Source organism: Solanum dulcamara, chromosome 1, assembly GCF_947179165.1.
Source record: "Solanum dulcamara chromosome 1, daSolDulc1.2, whole genome shotgun sequence".
NCBI classification, from domain to species: Eukaryota; Viridiplantae; Streptophyta; class Magnoliopsida; order Solanales; family Solanaceae; genus Solanum; species Solanum dulcamara.
This window is the reverse complement of record NC_077237.1, coordinates 80,472,370-80,492,483: the sequence shown is the minus strand read 5'-3', so window position 1 is coordinate 80,492,483 and position 20,114 is coordinate 80,472,370. Positions and strand designations below refer to the sequence as shown.

The following is a 20,114-nucleotide window of genomic DNA, read 5'->3' as shown; positions in this document are numbered from 1 at the left end:
CTTATTGTTGAACGCCAGAACGAACTATTAATAAAAAAATATGATAGTCAGCCAGTGGATTCTTTGTCACTCCCTGAAGTGAATCAGGCAAAGTATAACCAAAAAAAAAAGGTTATGGCCTCAATCGTGATCGTGATCGTGATCGTGGTCAAAGAATAAATTATAATTATGATGCTAGACTGGCACCGAGAATTGATCAGCAATAAAAAAAGAGTAAAAAGCCAAAAGGTATACCAAAGAAAAATTCAGAAAGTATGTGTCATAGATGTAGAGGTATGGGGCAATGGTCATGGACCTCCCGGTCATCAAAACATCTGATTCAGCTATATCAGACATCCTTCAAGAGGGCAGAAAATAAACTAGAACAAACTTTATCTCTGAAGATAATATTAAGCCTATGCATCTGGATGTAGCTGATTTCTTTAATTTTCTAGAAGAAAATATAAATATTGATAAGCCTAATAATATTTAAATAATTTTATTTTTATTTTTCTGTACTAAATAATATGTTTGTATTTTTCTAGTCCATGTAAATAAAAAAATTTGTATAATGAGCCATGGTTTAATTATAATATAAATTTTATTTCTTTTTGAAGAAAAATATGGATATGCCTCAAATTTTATTTAGATTAATGATCAATCACGATGATATTTGTGTAATTGATAGTGAAACAACTCATACCATTTTTAAAGACGAGAAATATTTTTCTAACTTGCTTAGAAGAAAAACAAATGTTACTATAATTTTTGGTAATTCAAAAAGTATTGAAGACTCTAGAAGAGCTACTATATTTATGCCTAAGGGGACAAAGATTGTTATAGAAGATCCATTATTTTCTTCTAAATCTCCAAGAAACTTGTTAAGTTTTAAAGATATCCGCAGAAATGTATATCGTGTTGAGACTCTAAATGAAATGAATACTGAATACCTTGATATAACCAAGCGTATCTCAGGCCAGAAATATATTTTAAAAAAATTACCAACTTTATCGTTTGGCGTATATTATGCAAAAATTAGTGCAATTGAAGCACATTTGATCATAAACCAGAAGTTTACTGATCTAAATATATTTGTGCTATGTCATGATCGAATAGGCCATCTAGGATCAATAATGATGAGATAAATTCTTGAAAATTCAACTGGACATCCATTAAAGAACCTGAAGATTCTTACGAATGATGAATTTTCATGTGTTGCTTGTTATCAAGACAAATCAATTGCTAGACCATCAACCTTAAAGGTTGGCATCGAATCCCCTGGCTTTTAGAGCGTATACATGTGGATATATGTGGACCTATTCATCCACCTAGTGGATTGTTTCGATATTTTATAGTCCTAATAGATGCATCATCTAGATGGTCTCATGTGTGCCTGTTATCATCTCGCAACCTAGCGTTTGCGAAGTTGTTAGCACAAACAATAAGATTAAGAAAACAATTTTCAGATTATTCAATTAAGGCTATTCGCCTTGATAATGCTAGTGAATTTACATCCCAAGCTTTTGATGATTATTGCTTATTAATTGGATAAAAATTAAACATCTTATTACTTATGTTCATATTCAAAATGGCCTTGCAGAGTCATTTATTAAGTGCCTGCAATTGATAGCACGACCCCTACTAATGAAAACAAAATTACCAACTATTGTTTGGCGTCATGCTATCTTATATGTAGCAACACTTGTACGTCTCATACCGACAAATTATAATAAATACTCTCCGTCATAATTAGTATTGGGTCATGAACCAAATATATCTCATCTACGAATTTTTGGTTGTGCAGTATACGTGTCTGTACCACCACCACAACGTACAAAGATGGGCTCTCAACGAATATTGGGCATATACGTTGGGTTTGACTCACCCTCTATAATTTACTACCTTGAACCATTTACAAGAGACTTGTTTAATAAAACAACTTTCCCGCAATTAGGGGGAGAGAAAAAGAAATTCGAAAGAGAAATTGAATGGAAGTTTCATCACTATCTCATTTTGATTCACGTTCCCGCACATGTGAATAGGAGGTCCAGAAAATCATTCACTTACAAAAAATAGCAAATCAAATATCAGATGCATTTATTATTTTAAAATGGATAACTAAGTCACTTATCATTGCAGTGAATGTGCCTATACGGATTGATGTCCCAAAAGACCATCTACTAGTATTAGGGATGGGCATAAAATACCGAAAACCGAATTACCGAACCGAACCGGCTATTTCGGTATTTCGGTATTCGGTATTCGGTACTTGGGTCCGGTATTCGGTACCGGAATATTAAATTTTGGTATTTTGGTTTCGGTTTCGGTATTTATTAATTATCCCGTTCGGTATTCGAGATTTACCGAATACCGAATTATTTTTGTTGGGCCTCCTAAAAATTCCTTTTAATTTTTAAACATAAAGGGCTATAGGCCCATTCCTATAATTTAATCCAGCCCAATTGTCTTCAACATACCCTAAGTGAAGTCCCTAACAGACTAACACATTACACACTAACAACACTTAACCTATTCAGTATTCAGTATTCATCTCAATACTTCACTACTATTGAAGTTCTGCTTCTGCCCTTCACGCCGCCTTCAGCCCTTCAGCTTCACCGTGCCTTCACGTCGCCTTCAGCCCTTCAGCTTCACCGCGCCTTCACGCCGCCATCAGCTTCACCGCTTCACGCCGCCTTCACCTTCACCGCTTCACACTGTCATTAGCTTCACCGCTTCACACCGCTTTCACCTTCACCGCTTCACTTGAAGGTAAGTTCTCTTTGCTTCTTCTCTTCCTCTTCCTCTTCCAGTCTTCCTTCACATTCTGTCTCTATTTTCCCCCAAAATAATACGCGTATCCTAAATTCCATTTCAAATAGATTACGAAGTTTTTGTCCTTTTTTGAGTTTAGTTGAAAAAAGTGGACAAATATATCTATACACCACGATTTCTGACTTGTGTGTTCTGAAATCTGAACCCATATACGAATTGCTTCTCACTCAGCAAAATACCACACTGACTTGTATGTTCTGAACCAAGACTCACATATTTGTTGTATTGACATTTTCTGAACCAAGACTCACATATTTGTTGTATTGACATTTTCTGAACCAAGACTCACACAAGACATAACACTTGCCTCCTAACTGTAAGTCATCCCATCCCTCCTTCTAATAACTACTCTTAATTTTTGTATATGAGAATGTGAATTTTTTATTTTATTTTTGTGATTCTGCATATTTTTTGTGTGTTTTGAATGATTCTTAATTTATGTCTTAAGATTGAGCAGGTTTCATTTTCTATATACTATAAGTGAAGTTTGTGATTTGAAATGAATTGGAAAAAGTAGTAACCAGCTCACTGTATCAGCTCTTAGTAACTCAGTTTGGTTCTCGTTGGTAAGTAATTTGTTGATTCATTTTTCTGTGCAATTTCAAGATTTCTAAGCAGTTTAATTTGTTAAATTTGAACTTTTAATTCAGTTAGAACTTAAAAATCACGGGCTTTTTGCTTTTGGGCGTAGTTGAAGTGAGAAAAAGTATGTGGTTCTAGACTTCTAGTTACTTGATAGATTGTTTAAGTAGGGAAATTTTGGATTGTGTTCTGACTTCTGATAGCATTTGTTGATAGAAACTTGACTTTTAGAAGAGCTTTCTTTCTGCATTTTCCTGTTCTGTGTTCACAAGGAAAAGAAGCTAAGTGGTGTAATTATAAGTTAATGGAAAAATCATATAGCAACATTCTTGGTCTCTATTTTTCAGTTTGTAACTTTAATGTATTGAATACTGCATTTTTCAGTGTATGTATTATGCTAATGATAGATTTCGAGTAAAAGAAAGAAAGAAAAGACTAGGAAGAATGAGATTGAATCTACATTACATGTTCAAAGTATCCTTCTTTGACACATTTTAAATTCTTTTTAGCTATGGATGATATTGACTGCATTGTTCAAGCTGAAAAACAGTAAAAGCAGATTTTGGACTCTATTTCCTCTGTTGCTACTATTTCTGACTTCTGAGGCTCAGGTTTGATTCTAAATTATAATGTGTTATAAGATTAATTCTAAATTGTAATGCATTGCAGCTTATGTTGTTTGTTGTTGTTGTTGTGTGTTGCAGCTTATGTTGTTTGTTGTTGTTGTTGTGTGTTGCAGCTGAAGCATTTTGTTGCTGTTGTTGCATGTTATATGCTGTTGAAGGTGCTGTTGTTGTGTTGCTCCTGCCAATTTTGTGCTGCTGCAGGTGTTGCCGTGTTGTTGTTGCAGGTTGTTGCTGTTTTGGTGGTTGTTGTAGGAAACTGCTGCAGGTGTTGTTGTTGTTGTGTGTAGTGTGCTGCTGCTGCAGCATGCAGCAGGTATAGTGATGCTGCAGCAGGTGTAGTGTTGCATCTTATGTTTGTTGTTGTTGTGTGTAGTGTGCTGCTGCTGCAGCATGCAGCAGGTGTAGTGATGCTGCAGCAGGTGTAGTGTTGCATCTTATGTTTGTTGTTGTTGTGTGTTGCAGCTGAAGCACTTTGTTGCTGTTGTTGCCTTTTAGTTTTAGATTTTATTTTAAGATGGTTTGTGGCTACTTATCTTGTAAAAAAAGTGCTTGCATTTGTGTTGATCGTATAAGATGCAGAAATTTGGGTATTACCGAATACTGTACCGAACTGAATTTTTATTTACCGATTACCGAATTACCGAACCGAAGTTTGAAAGTTCGGTATTTGGTACATACTTTGAATTACCGATTACCGAATTATCGAATCTAAATTTTGAAAATACCGAACCGAATACCGAACGCCCAGCCCTAACTAGTATCATAGCTTTTGAATCCCAAACACGCTTGAAGCGTGGTAGACCATTGGGTTCAAAGGATAAAAATTCTAGAAAGAGAAGCATGAGAAATAATAAAAATGATACTACAAAAGAACCTCCTAAAGAAGGTCAAGATTTGAGTAATCCAGATATTCCTAAAGAAATCAGTGAACCTGAGACTCAAGTGAATGAAGAACTTTCAATAAGTTTTACCGGTGATGAGATAAATTTAGATCGATCAAAAATTATGGTGGATAATATTTTTGCATATAATGTTGCATTTAACCTCATGCAAGATAGTGAAAGTTTTGAGCCTAAATCCATCGAAGAATGTCGATGTAGATGTGATTAGCCAGAATGGCAAAAGGCAATTCAATTAGAATTAGACTCACTTGCTAAACGTGAGATTTTTTGACCTGTAGTCCAAACCCGTGAAGGTGTAAAACCAGTTGGATATAAATGGGTTTTTGAGCTAAAACGAAATGAGAGAAATGAAATTGTAAGATACAAGGCATGCCTTGTTGCACAAGGATTCTCTCAAAGACCCGGGGTCAACTATGAAGAAACATATTCACCAGTTATGGATGGAATAACTTTTTTGATATCTCATCAATTTAGCTATACAGAAAAATCTTGAAATACATCTAATGAATGTAGTTACAACTTACCTGTATGGTTCACTTGATAATGAAATTTACATAAAAATTCTAGAAGGATTAAAATTATCTGAATCATGTACTAAGTCTCGGAAGATGTACTCAACAAAATTGCAAAAATTATTATATGGTCTAAAACAATCAGGGCGTATGTGGTATAATCGCCTTAGTGAATACTTGATAAATGAAGGTTATATAAATGATGTCATTTATCCATGTGTTTTTATTAAAAAAACAGAGTCAGAGTTTGTTATACTCGTCGTTTATGTTGATGACATAAATCTCATTGAAACCCCTTAAAAGATCCAAAAGGCGATTAAATATCTAAAAAAAGAATTTGAGATGAAAGATCTTGAAAAAACAAAATTTTGTCTAGGTCTATAAATTGAACATTTAACAGACGGGGTCTTTGTCTACCAATCTGCCTACACTGAGAAAATCTTAAAATGATTTTACATGGATAAAGCACATCCATTAAGTACTCCAATGGTTGTTTGATCACTTGAAGTGGAAAATGATCCATTTCGACCTCCAGAAGAGGATGAAGAACTTCTTAGTCCTGAAGTATCATATCTCAATGTGCACTCATGCATCTTGTTAACACAACCAGACCTAATATAACATTTTCTGTTAATTTGCTGGCAAGATACAGTTCATCCCCAACGCAAAGATATTGGAATAGTATCAAACATATTTTGCGATACCTAAAGGGTACCATTGATACGAGTTTGTTTTATACTAACAAATGTTGTTTAGACCTTATTGGTTATGCATATGCAGGTTATTTATCAGACCCACATAAAGCTCGATCTCAAACAGGTTATCTATTTACATACGGAGAAACTGTTATATCATGACGATCTACAAAGTAATCTATTGTTGCTACTTCTTCAAATCATGCCAAAATAATAACAATTCATGAAGAAAGTAGAGAATGTATGTGGTTGAGATTGATGATACAGTTCATCAAAGAAAGATGCGGCCTGAAAAATGATGTCAAAGTACCCACAGTTATATTCGAAGACAATGCCGCGTACATAGCTCAATTAAAAAGTGGCTTCATAAAAGGAGACAGAACGAAACATATTTCACCAAAATTATTCTTCACACATGATCTCGAGAAGAATTATGATATTGATGTACAACAAGTTCGTTCGAGTGGTAATCTTGCATATTTATTCACAAAGGCATTGCCAACATCAACTTTTGAGAAGCTAAAATATAGGATTGGAATGCGTCATCTCCAAAATATCAAATGAAGTTTTCATCAAGGGAGTAAAATACGCGTTGTACTCTTTTTCCCTTAACCAAGGTTTTGTCCCACTGGGTTTTTCTAGTAAGGTTTTTAATGAGGCAGTACTCAAGGCGTATTACTAGATGTGTGTACTCTTTTTTCTTCACTAGACTTTTTCCCACTGAATTTTTTCTAGTAAAGTTTTTAATGAGGCACAACATCTATGGGTGTTCAGGATAACTATGTATATTGTTTCTTGTAAAGTTTTTAATGAGTCACATTACACGTAGACATCCGAGGGGAGTGTTATACAAAAATTGGTTGTTGTCCATGTCCACTTTATTTTCCTCTATGTAACCCAACTTTTCCACCCAACTTTGTCCCCCAACTTTTCCATTTTTCTTCCTTTGCAGTGGCTATAAATAGTCATTGTTGTTATGCAATTTAATACACACTGATATTCTCTCAACTCTCTCTTTCTTTTACTGTCTCTTTCTTATTAATTTGCTAAGTTAGTTTGTTTTATAACATAGTGGTCATTATGAGTCCAACCATCCCCATTCTTTTATATAATAACTTCGTCTTTTCCATATAGGGATAACTATATAATACCAAAGGGTTAGTTAGATATAGTTTTGTAAATTCAATTAAATTTATTATTTTCATCTCGAGTTATGTATAATTAATACTCTAGATATCGAAATTTTGTAGGACTCTACAAGACAAGTCTTATTTCAGTTAGGATTTCTTGGAGGCTATATACTTTATCCTAAATCCCAATTCATGCCTATATAAATGGTATTACATTTCCTTGAAAAGGCATCTCGGAAATTCCACAAATTCATGGAATATTCATAAAGAGATCAAAATATGCCAAAGTTTTCTTGATAATCAAATACTTCAAGAAGATCCACAAATCATTTCATGGAGATCAAGTTCAAATCATCCTATCTAGTTCGATAAATACGCCACTAATGGTCCTTGATCACGATGGAAATCAAATCCAAATTATCCTAGTTCGAGAAACATGTCACTAACGGTTCTCGAATTAAGGAGAAAGTCCAGAGAGAGAAATCAAGGGAGGAACAAAATTGTACCCGCACTATTTATCAATAAAATTATGTTTCTTCATATTTTATTTGTGTTTGTAATTTATTTTTTATCACTTTAAAATTTGTTGCAAACAAATAATAAGAAAATTATTAAAATCGTGAATCGACCTACTGACTTTAGATTATGAATTGTCTCTAGCTACATGTAACCAATCCTAACCAAAGATTTGAATTATTGTGCACTTTAGATATCCAAATGCGATGCATTAGGTTTTGGGGTAAGTTTGTTTTGGTTCCTATTATATTATACCTTGAGCAAATATAATCGTTTGATTTTACAAACTAAAATGATCACCTCTCTTCAATATTAAGAACGAAGTATACCTATCCTTAAAATTAAGGGTTTAAGTTTAAATGTCGTACTAAAGTTGTCAAAATTGAGTTGTGGCCTCCATGTCCATGTGATTTCTCAAAAAAAGTGAGTGTTGAGTTGGAAAGAATCGGGCGTCATGCGAAAGTTTAGGATTGCAAATCATGTAGACGATAAATTATATGACAAAAAACTATACTAAAAAGCATAATATTATTATATAATTTAGTCAATTGGCCTACATATTTAAAACTAATAAAAAGCGTAAAAATTATAGAGAGAAAATCTCCCCATAAACAAAACTCTTAAAAGTTTACATTGTGGATGACTGGGTGATATCATGTTCTTCTTTAGAAGAGGAGTCTTCAAATTTATGGAGTTCCAAATTTTTCCGCTGAGGAAAAAATAATTAAATATGGAAGAGAATTATATTTTTCTTTGAAAAAAGGTAAAAATAATTATGGTAATACTTTGATTTTTTTTTTGGCGAAAAGTAAAATTCAAATATGATAAAAAAAAAACAAATGTTTAAAGCAATAACCTGATACACAAAGTATTTCACTATCTCACTCATATATAATGGGCCGCACTCAAAAGGTATGAGCTAGAAAGACTATCTTATCTTCGACCTTTTTTCTATCATGTCTGTCAAATGAAAAAGCTACAAACAGACTAGAACATGACTCTATTATTACACACGATTAAGAAAATTAAATATCAAGTTATGTTCACATTCTTCCAATGATGTTTCAATCTTGATCCTATTAAACTAATCCCTATGATCAGGTGGACATGTTTTAATTGAATTATATTTTTTCTACAAATCAATTTTAAATACCCACCACCACCCACCACCACAGAAAAAAACCCAAAAAAAAGGAAGTTAGTTGAGAAAAAAAAATACAATTAGCTGAAGAAACTTTATTTTATATCTCACACAGCTAGCTATCGTAAATTATGTGAGACTTTTTTTTGACTTTTTGTTTCACAAATTATTTTTAGTATACCAAAATTAGCCATGAAGCAGATGATGATCTCAGCAATGATGTTAACTGTAAGTAAAAAAAAGCTTGTTTTCTTTCCATATATTAGACACTTTGGATTAATCATTTGATCAAAGCATATTCTTGGTTTTGGCTTCTCAAGAATGGAGAAGCCACCATATCATGTAACAAACATATATATATAGATCAAAGTAATATTCATGTCTTTTTTTTTTTTTGCTTTATAAGATCATGATTTACTCTAGCCATGGAGAGGAAATGTCAAATGATCACTGAAGCAAGCAGAGACAAATTCAGAATTTAGAATCAGGTTCAGATTTTAAATGTTTTAAGTGTTATGTAATTAATATCAAAAGTTGTTGAGGTCGATGAACCTGCTCTAAATCTGCCTCTGAATGTGTTGGATACTCAACAAGAGTCCATCAAGTCAAATGAAGTGTACAGGTAAAGCATGGACTCAAGTGAAGATTAAAAGTACTTTTTAAGTTTCAAATGCTAATTAGAAGAGTGCTCACTTCTCAGATATCTGTCATTGCCAAATAATGGTTCACTAAAATTGGCATTTCTCTTCCAAAATTAAACCTTCAAAAAGATTATGATTGTTTACGAAGTTGATTGCTCAGATGGTTACTCAGCCAACAGTTATTATTTCATAAAGTCTTCTTCTTCATTTTTTGGTTGAAGAAATTTAGAATCCAACATAAAAAAAAATTACTTTCTGATATAATAATTATTAGTTGAGTGACAATATGAGAAATCAACTTGTTATTTACCTCAGCAAGGAGAGAAACTTTCCATGGAGTTATTAGAACAATGATTTTTCATATCTTCCTTTAATTGATAAGGCTTGAAAGCTTTTTTAAGATCTATTTGATCAAACGAAGATTAACTCATATACGTTGACAATGTAATTACTTTTATTTTTCAAAATCAATATAACATTTACAGGCTAGCTCCATATAAAAATTAAGATTTGTAATGTGAAAAATTAATCAAACAGACAACCTATTATAATAGGGTAAAGATAACTTGACAGAGTAAATATTCGTTACACGTTAGGTGCATAGAACTTATAAGTTAAATTCTTTGCAAAAGTTCAGTGGAAATTTGATGAAAACTTAATTATCATCTTCTTTTGAATTTTTGTTGGAAATTTAGTGATTATTAATGAAATTAGGTACTTATCTATTTTAGCGTTTGTCTTCATTATTTTTGGAGTTTAAATAAACCTATTTATGAATAAATATTATTATAAAGTCGATGTATACCAATGCAAGTTAATTCATCTATAATATAGTTGGCATTGTCCATGTTTAGTGAAAGTTGGTTTAGTTTTTTTGTTGGTTAAAAGTTGGTTTAATGAATCTCTATTAATTACAAGGGGTTAAGGGAAGAATGTGCGCTCGAGCTGTTCCACTTGATATGATTTTTTGGAGTCAACTAAAAAAAAATCTTAATTATGATTTTTTTTTCCCTACCGTTTTAGATACTTTTAATAATAAAAAGTAATTTCTAGTTATCTCAAATTTATGTGAGAAAGATTAAGAAAATAATATCTAAATTAAAATGTTTGATCATTGTATTTCTATCTCTTCATACTTTATATATATCTTATACCACCAAGTAGTATATAGTGACATTTACTTTATAGGGTAATCTATTGAAATTTCATTAATTTAGAAGCTAAATATTTAGATACACGTCAATTTATAATATTATAAATTTTATTAAATTTTAGACCTTAAATATACAGTATCTGATACGTCGAGATACGTCCGACCATTTTAACTCTAACTTTTTTTTTGCCCTTTACCTTATTGGGCTCTAAAATATATGAGAAGTCACTCTCAATAACCGACTTACTTCCAATTGTTTAAGCTAACTAGTTAAGTAAGTGTACTTGCTTTGTTAGTGTACATTGTGTTAATTAATAATAATTATATATTAAAAAAATTATTATGTGTACGTTATATTATTAAATATAAAAAAAATAGCATAAATTTTTAAGATAAAAAGTGTAGTTAAAAAGGAACATGATAATTCAATATTATACTAACAATTAAGAAGAAATGGAGTATAGTGAATAATATTTAGCTTTTTTGTTGATATTGATGCATGAAAACAAACTCTTAACAATAACATTATATTATATATGAGCATAATAATATAATATAACTATTTGGAACAAATTAACAACAACATAAATAAACTGGTATTGATGCACAAAAACACACTCTAAATAATAAGACTATATATAATATGAGCATAATAATATAATACAACTATTTGTAATAAATTAACAATAACAAAAAGGATTATGGTAAAATAAAAAATAACAACCTGAGAATTGCGGTGGAAGAAAACGTAACTGAAAGTCATCTATCAAAAGAATAACAAGACGATAATTCTGCTACTAATTAATATCATACTGTAGCAGAAAAAAACGTAAGAGACTTATGTAGGTTTCTACTTACACACAAATTAAAAGTTTGGACTATATAAATGGAAAGATTTCTTTTGCTAGTTACCCCGAGGACTAAAAAAAAAATATCCTTGATCATGTTTAAAGGTTTGAGGTCTAACTCAAATGAAGTCTTACCAACTCATCATATGATAAGGTCAGATGGAGTAATTAGTTTTCACTTAAAACTTTAAGAAGTTCTTGTTATATTAAAATAATAAAAAGTGTTTTTCTAGGTTTTTGCCTTTTGATCCTTCCTTTTTGAATCCTCTTTCTCCATGTTGTTTAGTTTATGCCACTTCAATCCAAAAGAAAAACTTGTTCTTCCTTTTCCCTTTTTATCATGTTATTTTTTAATTTTAATTAAAAATAATAAAATAATAATTTGAGAAAAATACTAAAAAGATGACTTTGTGTAAACAGAGTCCTTCAATGAAGGCCAAAAAATTCAAACAAATAAATTATATCTCAAATTATAGTTAAATAACATAATCAAAACTAAGTCACAATTAAAAAAGGCAAGAAAAAGAAAGAAAGTGATAAACCTTTGATTTTTTTTCCAGCAACTTCATTCGACGGCTACATACTTTTTTCGTCCAATAACTGAAAGAGAAAGACGAGAAGAATTCAATATCAATTGTTGATTATGTATAATTCATATATCTTTAAAGCTATTAACTAAAAGAAATAAAGAAAGATAGAAAGGATGATGATAATGAATGCAAGAAAAAGACACGAATCAGAATATTTAGAAATTCTTTGAGTAAAATTCGTATTTGCACATAGAAAATAAATGATGCAATAGCTATTTAGGATTAGCGGATTATAAAGTAAAAAACTATTATAAGAAATTAAATATATAGTAAGGAAAACATGTGATATGAATTTATTAGACACAACTACAATTTAGAAGAATTACAATTTATAGCTATAATTAAGATTTTATAGCAATTTTTTGTTTGCAGTCAAAAAAACAAAACAATCAAAAGAAAACTAACCCGTATGATTTACCTCTGCGCATGGTAATTGTTAAAGTTGTCTTATATATGTACTATTCTATTTTAAGTAGGACATTGTTTATAATTTTATGGAGGAGGTCTTTTCCAATTAAAAAAATCTTTTTCATCAAAAGAGTTAAATCCTACTAAAAGACTCCTAAAACATGGAAACAACTAAATCACCTAAGTGGATAGTCTAATAATTCGTACTCTTAAGTTTGATTTTTATTTTTATTTTTATTTTGAAAAAAATTGTGAAAAGATGATTTTATCTAAAGAGGAATTTTTTAATAAACGACAAAAAGTTCAATCAACATTTTAAGGATCTTCATGCTTTTAATATAATATAGATAATGTAACATGCATTAATATTAGGAATATATATAATGGCATATCAAAAGAATATAATATTTGGGTTAGGTTATTAATTAATAATCATCATATAGAAAAAAAACTTGGAAACTAATCTCACCTTAATCAATAATTGACATGGCTAAAATGGAAAGCCTCTTTTTTTCTTCTTCTATATAAACCAGTGAATATTAGTGGTCCATTTTATCAAGGCTTTCTTTGTATTTGTTGGGTTGGTTAAGCATTCTTGTTTGAGTTAGGCTGGCAGTCATAAGGTTGGACCATTATTACTAAAAACTCTTTTTATCATAATTTATGTGACATCGTTCATATTTGAGTATATGTTTTTAAATTGTGATCGTGAATTTGGATGTTGAAGTTTTAATTTTTTAAAAAATAAAATTATATTGATAAAAATAATATAAAAAAAATTATAAATCATAATAATTGATAATCTCAAATATTTATAAAACATATAAAAATTTGACACTCAAATTTTAGAAAGATACATAAATTGATATTGAGTATTTCTTTTAAAACTGAAGCAAAGAAGTGGCACTCATGTTACGTATTATATTGAAAAGAAAACCTAATCCTTTTCATTTATCATGGACAAAGAGACAACTTTAGTATTGGATTCCTAACAAATATTTCTTATATATTAAATAGATTTTTCCAATATAAATACAGAATCTATATAAAAGTTAACGAGTTCACCAGAATCCGCTCCCATAATTGATGTCGGCTTTCAAGTCCTATGTTGACGATGGCAATTTATTGAAGTAAGAATTCAAGGCCCCATAATTTATGTGGGCTCGAAAGGAGTGTTACTCTATCGTCAAGTCAAATCGAACTGACGAACCAAGTCACACCAACAAAAAAAAATCAAATTGTGGTTTGGTTTGGTTGGTTTGGCGTTGAAAAAAATAAACTGATCATTGTTGGTTTGATTTGGTATTGATAGAAAAAAAATCGAATCCAAATTAAATCGACATAATACATATATAATTTTATTTTTTTTATACAGAAAAATTATTTATTATAATATGCTTTGTAAGTATTTTTTAAATTAGTTTATAATTTTCAATGTTTACATATATTATTTCATATTTGGGCTTGTAATATGACTAAAAAATTTAATATGTGTTGTGTCTTTTCGTGAGTTTTTGATATGTTTTCCTAAGACAATGTCTAGAAGATGACATTGTACATCTTATTTTTTTCGATTTTATTTATTCAAGTATATTTGAGATGTCATTGAGCAATATAATCACACGATCAAGGGAACAACTTATTGGGAAAGGCAAGCACAAACAAAGGTGCAAGGCAGGGCAATAACGAAAGAAAATCCAAATCTAAACTTTTCCTTCTATTTGAACCAAGAAGAGGCAACTAATTCAAGCATAAATAATATTTGGGGCAGTAAGTATATCACCAAAATAAATATAGCAAGACAAAATCAAATCAACATACGACATGCCAAATTTACATGAAAAACCTCTTCGGTGTGAAAGATAAAAACCACAAGGCCAAAACTCCATTATAATCAACAAGAGTTGCAAATGTGTTCTCCAAAATGGCCACCAAAGAAGTGTCAGATAATGAGCAACAACAACTACAAGATAGCACCAAAAACTAGAGAAGTAAAAGGAGTACATTAAAATCACCAAACGCAACTACTGCTCACGAGCTAAAATCTGGAGCTACAGGACTCCAAATCCACTTCTGTCAGTTTTCAATCAAAGATTAAGTTGAAAGGGATAAACTGTCCAAAAATCAGCTCAATCGAACAAGAAACGAGAATCGCGGTTTAAAAATGATTGTCAGGGCTTGAGCGAAAATCTGCACTCTCTCACTTTTCTCTCTATTGTAGCTGCTAATATCTCTTGTGTATCATCTGAAAATAAGACTTACAAGAGTCTTACATATGCAACATAAGAATTGAGTTTATAGGCAAGAGTGGACTAGTCCAAATTGGGCTTTTATTTATCCACATAGGAAGGGAAAAAGACCAAAACCCAACACAACCTTCAATTGAGAACTTTAAGTGCGACATTAAATCACAGGATCAAGGAAACAACCTCTTCAATTTGATCTATTTTTCAATCACTAAGAGTGTGAACATAACATTTCTGTCTTACAAATCCCCCCACCCCCCCAAACTAAATTCTCAAATCCCCTAAAACTACATTGTGAATGTTATCAAATTTTAAGGAATGAAACTCTATTTATATAGTCATTAACATTTTTCTACCAGAAAAAGGACTAGCCAAATATGAAGACTTTGTATTTTTCTTTTTAAAAAAATCCTTTTATATTCCGTATTTTTGCACATTGGACTATTCGTGAGCTAATGCACATAAATTCAAGAATTTTTAATTTCGAATTTTAAAATGGCACGACTTGTTTGTAATCAAAGTGGAAGTCATCCAAAAAAAATATTTTTAAGTTATATTTTCGGGTGATCTGACTTCGGGAGGCCATAACCCCTTCAGCATTTAGGAATTTAGAAAAACTCTCAAAATGAAAGTTGTACAAAATTGAAATAGCTTTCCAACCATAGGACGTGGGTCTAGATGTAATATCAAAATAAGGAGATATGATTGTTTTAAGGTAGAAAGGTCAAGCTGAGTAGTGGATTCGGTCCAATCCAATTTCAAGTCGGGTTTGGCGCAATACCCACGCCATTTAAGGAAATTTTTTAGCTTTCTCCTTCATTTTTCAAACCAAAATATCCAGAAATTTCCAGAGAGAGGAGAATCTTAGAGATAAACATCAATTTTGACCAAAATCTGAGCCCCAAATTCTGAAGCTCATGAAGAGAAAAGTATTGTACGTCGCGTTGCCTTCAATTTGAGCTAAAAATTAGCCAAGAAGAAGAGTGTTAATGTGGTTGTTGCACACTTAAGGTAATTTTAAAGTCTATTTTTCATTGTTAACAAGTTTATTTAGAGTTTTAACGGATTAGAACGGAGAAAACAACGTTATAAACTCGTTTGTTGTTTTGTTGAGATTAATGAATTAAGGAGCTGTTTTAGGTGGATTAAATGGATGGAACTAGCTGAGTTATGATGTATAATAATTATTGATATTATTTATGATATTATTGATGAGTTGTTGTTCTTGAATTTGGAAGAATAAAGTGTATGAAGATATTATATACAAAGCGTATACCGGACTGTTTTGTGACAACATTTGGGGCTTTTTTACATAATTTTTGTGGCTGTTTTGTGATGATATTTTGAAGCTGTTTGGTATGATATTTGTCTGTTTTGTGATGATATTTTGGAGAGTGTTTCATGGTTTTTATGAACTGTTTTGTGGGCTGGAATATCGGGGGATTGACGGTAGTTGTTGTTGTTGATATACTATGGATATACGGAAATAAGAAGTGTATACATGCATTGACATCCGAATGTATATTGTGCTATTTTGGAAGTAACTTAAGTATGGATTTAATTCTAGTTTGATATGAAATTATTGGTATTGCTGTTGTTGATATTTTAATTGGTGTTTGGCTAAATTGAAATTTTGAGGATTATTAAGTTTGCGGGGAAAATGGTGCTCGAATTTTATTAAGTTTCATTCGTACTTGGATTAGTTAGTAAATGAGGTTACCTAACTGTGGCCTGTGTTATCTTAATTTTACACCCACGAGCTCGAAAAATAGACGTTGGACATTTAGATAGGATTCAAAGTATGTAAAGCTACCCTTCTTTCTTTTGGCATGATCCATATAAAACAAATGGACGACGAATGTATAAATTCCAAAGAAGCTCTTATTCTTGAGACACTAGGATGGCTAATGTTCTTGATTTCCCAGAACTTATATCATTATGTCTTGATACATGTGTAGGATTCCAACCGTTATATTTTGATATAATTCATAATGACATTCGAAGGGTACTGAAAATGACTACGGTCTTGATTTTCAAATAATTGTTCATTTTGATTATTCTATTAAATCTCAGATGATAATCTAATTATATATGGTTGCTCATGATATTCCACTCGTGCATACTGTTATTGTATTATTCACCGAGTCTCGAGATGGGTATGTTATCATGCACAATTTACTACATCATTTACCGAGTTTCATGATGGGCCGAGTATGGTATACGTACATACGACTTTATTCACCGAGTCCCTTACTAGAGGGCCAGGTACGGTATATGTATATAATGATATGATAATATGATGATACGATTATGGCACCAAGTCCCATAATAGACCAGGTACGGTATATGATAATGATATGCATGATTTATTTCGTAAGGCATAGGTACAATGAGTTCTTGATTATCATACTTGTGTCCTAGACTCTCTACTTCAGTTATGATCTTTCTTATTGTATTTCATGCTTTATATACTCAGTACATATCTTGTACTGACCCCCCTTCTTCAGGGGGCTGCGTTTCATGCCCGCAGGTGCAGATACTCGCTTCGGTGATCCGCTAGCTTAGGACTTCTATTCAGCTGTCTTGAATGCTCCATTGTTCCGGAGCCTAGACTTTTAGTACAGATCCTTTTTGATGTATATATATGTTTATCCAGGGGTACGGCGGGGCCCTGTCCCGTCATATGATAGTGTTGATACTCTTAAAGGTCTGTAGACATATGTGTAGGTTGTGTGTATATGTGTTCAGTTGTGTCTATATGACCTATATTTTGGGACGTTCACATTCGTAGTGGCAGCCTTGTCGGCTTGCGTATGTATAGTTGGGACGTTCCCACACATTATGACAGCCTTGTCGGCTTACGTACTGTGTTATCTTTTGATGGTTGTGACTCCTCAGGAGATAGGTGGCTTTGATATATATATGTGACAGTTTCGAGACAACGTTTTGTCCGTATAAGTTTCATATCATGTTTAGTTGCGGATTGATTATAGTTAACAGGGGTGTACACGATTGCCCAGTTCGGACACTAGTCACGGCCTACGGGGCTGGATCGTGATAAAACCAATTATAATAAGAAACTCAGGGCAAACACCCCAACGGCTATAACAAGGCATTGAAAATGAAAATGAAAGAACAATGGAACTGGAGGAGAAGAAAGAGGTATTTTGTATTTCATTAATAATAAGAAACTCAGGGCAAACACCCCAACGGCTATAACAAGGCATTGAAAATGAAAATGAAAGAACAATGGAACTGGAGGAGAAGAAAGAGGTATTCTGTATTTCATTAATAATATGATCATATTGGATTTACAGAGCAATGTATAGGCAAGCGCAGCGAAGGGAAATAAAAAAAACTAAAATGAGAAGTAAACTGGGACAGAGCTAGGTAATGTTGAACTTCTTTCTGCGGAAATATACACTTTTATATTAATGGTTACAATTAGGATGTGTTATGTATATATAAGGCGGAATCCATCGGTGGCCCCTCAAAGTTGCACCAACTTTCACTTAGACACTTTAACTAAGATTTGTTCATTTTAGACACCTCAAGTAAGGTTTCGATGTGTCATTTTGACACTTTTTTTACAATCACCCAAATATCTAAAGTGTGTGTAATACACTTGCCGTTGATGTGTCAAAGTGACCAATTAAATGAAGTTAATGACCACTTTTTTTCTAATCAAAAGTCATTAGTTTAAAATTATTTTTGATATATCTGTCACGTTTCTTCATTTAATTGGTCACTTTGACACATCAGCGTCAAGTGTATTACACACACTTTAGATATTTGGGTGATTGTAAAAAAAAGTGTCAAAATGACACATCAGAACCTTACTTGAGGTGTCTAAAATAAACAAAGCTTAGTTAAGGTGTCTAAGTGAAAGTTGGTGCCAACTTTGAGGGGCCACCGATGGGTTAGGCCTATATATAATGTATGTCGAATTTCTTTTGACTTTTTCATGTGTTTACTTTTCATGTTTTGAAATTCGTTAAAAAGAATTCTGATTTCATCATTGCCGAGAAAGGCTAAAGAAATTTCTTGGAGACAAAAGTTTAGATGGTGTTGGATTGGACAAGGAGATAGAAATGCTGAATTCTTCGTAAGAAGGTCAATCCCCACAATATATTCAATAACATTGATAAATAATTAGTTATCGGAGAAGAACTGAGGGAAGATGATCAGATGCAAATATATATATATTGAACTTTTATAAGAAACTATTTAGTGAATTTGAACAATGGAGGTTTACCTGGCTTTTCACTATTAGTATATATATCATTCCTACTTCCTCCGTCCCATATTAATTAGGCATTTTATATTTTATATGGTGATTAAAAAATTATTCATAAATTGATCAGTTTTACTTTTTTTTGGCTCATATTAATTAGCCCCTTAAAAAAATTGAATTTTATTTGTTTAAACTTTCAAAGCATATTAATTATAGGAGTAAAATGGAAAAAATTTAATTAATTCTATCCCGATTTAGTATGTGATCAAATAATATAAAAAAATATTTTTAATAAGATATCCATCTAATATGGACGGGAGTATTAAGTTTTACCTTGAAAAGATATTTCTTATATATATTTTTATAAACTTGAAGATGAAGCCAACTAGCCAAGTCAACTTTTAGAATTTGTCCTTTCGATATGTATGTGGAATCAATGTATTTGCCACTACGGAATTTGAATTATTAACAAATTTTGATTACATTAGTATTCCAAGTAATATTTATAATTCTTCATTACAAATATCTTCTAATTTTTTTCTTTTTTTTTATCGAAATAAAATTTGGATATCTAGGCCAACTTTACAAAGGTGTTGTCCCTTTTATAAAAGGTGATGAAAGCAACACAAAATGAAGAAGAAATATTCCCTTCATTGAAAAAAAATGATTTGATGTTATGGAGTATAATTTGTACTAGTGCTCTAACCATTTGCCCATTTAAATACTTAATTTTATAATTTGAGAATATAGTTTTATAAAAATTAACGGTGATGTTATACATTGTATTAGAGTGGGTTGGTGTTATGTGATAAGAATGTGTCGCCAAGACTTAATGATAAGTTTTATTAAGTGGTTGTTGTACCAATTATGGTGTATGTGGTGTAGTATTGATTGATCTAGAATTTGTGCGTCTAAAAAATGAAAGTAGCGGAATAAAAATGTTGAGATGAATGTGTAGGCATACTAGGAGAGATAGGATAATTAAGAGCAAAGATATTCGGGACAAGGTGCAACGTGGGAGCAGCCTTGGTGGTGGACAAGATGAGGGAGAGGAGACTGAAATGGTTTGGACATGT

At 31.7% G+C, this 20,114-nt stretch overlaps 1 long non-coding RNA gene across 1 annotated transcript; it reads left to right on the top strand.

The window, feature by feature from the left end:
• The first annotated feature begins 9,051 nt into the window (after positions 1-9,051).
• Positions 9,052-9,619, top strand: LOC129889368 (uncharacterized). Its single transcript, XR_008766892.1, has 2 exons — positions 9,052-9,146; positions 9,325-9,619. It is a non-coding gene; the product is annotated as an uncharacterized LOC129889368 (long non-coding RNA).
• The last annotated feature ends 10,495 nt before the right edge of the window (positions 9,620-20,114 follow it).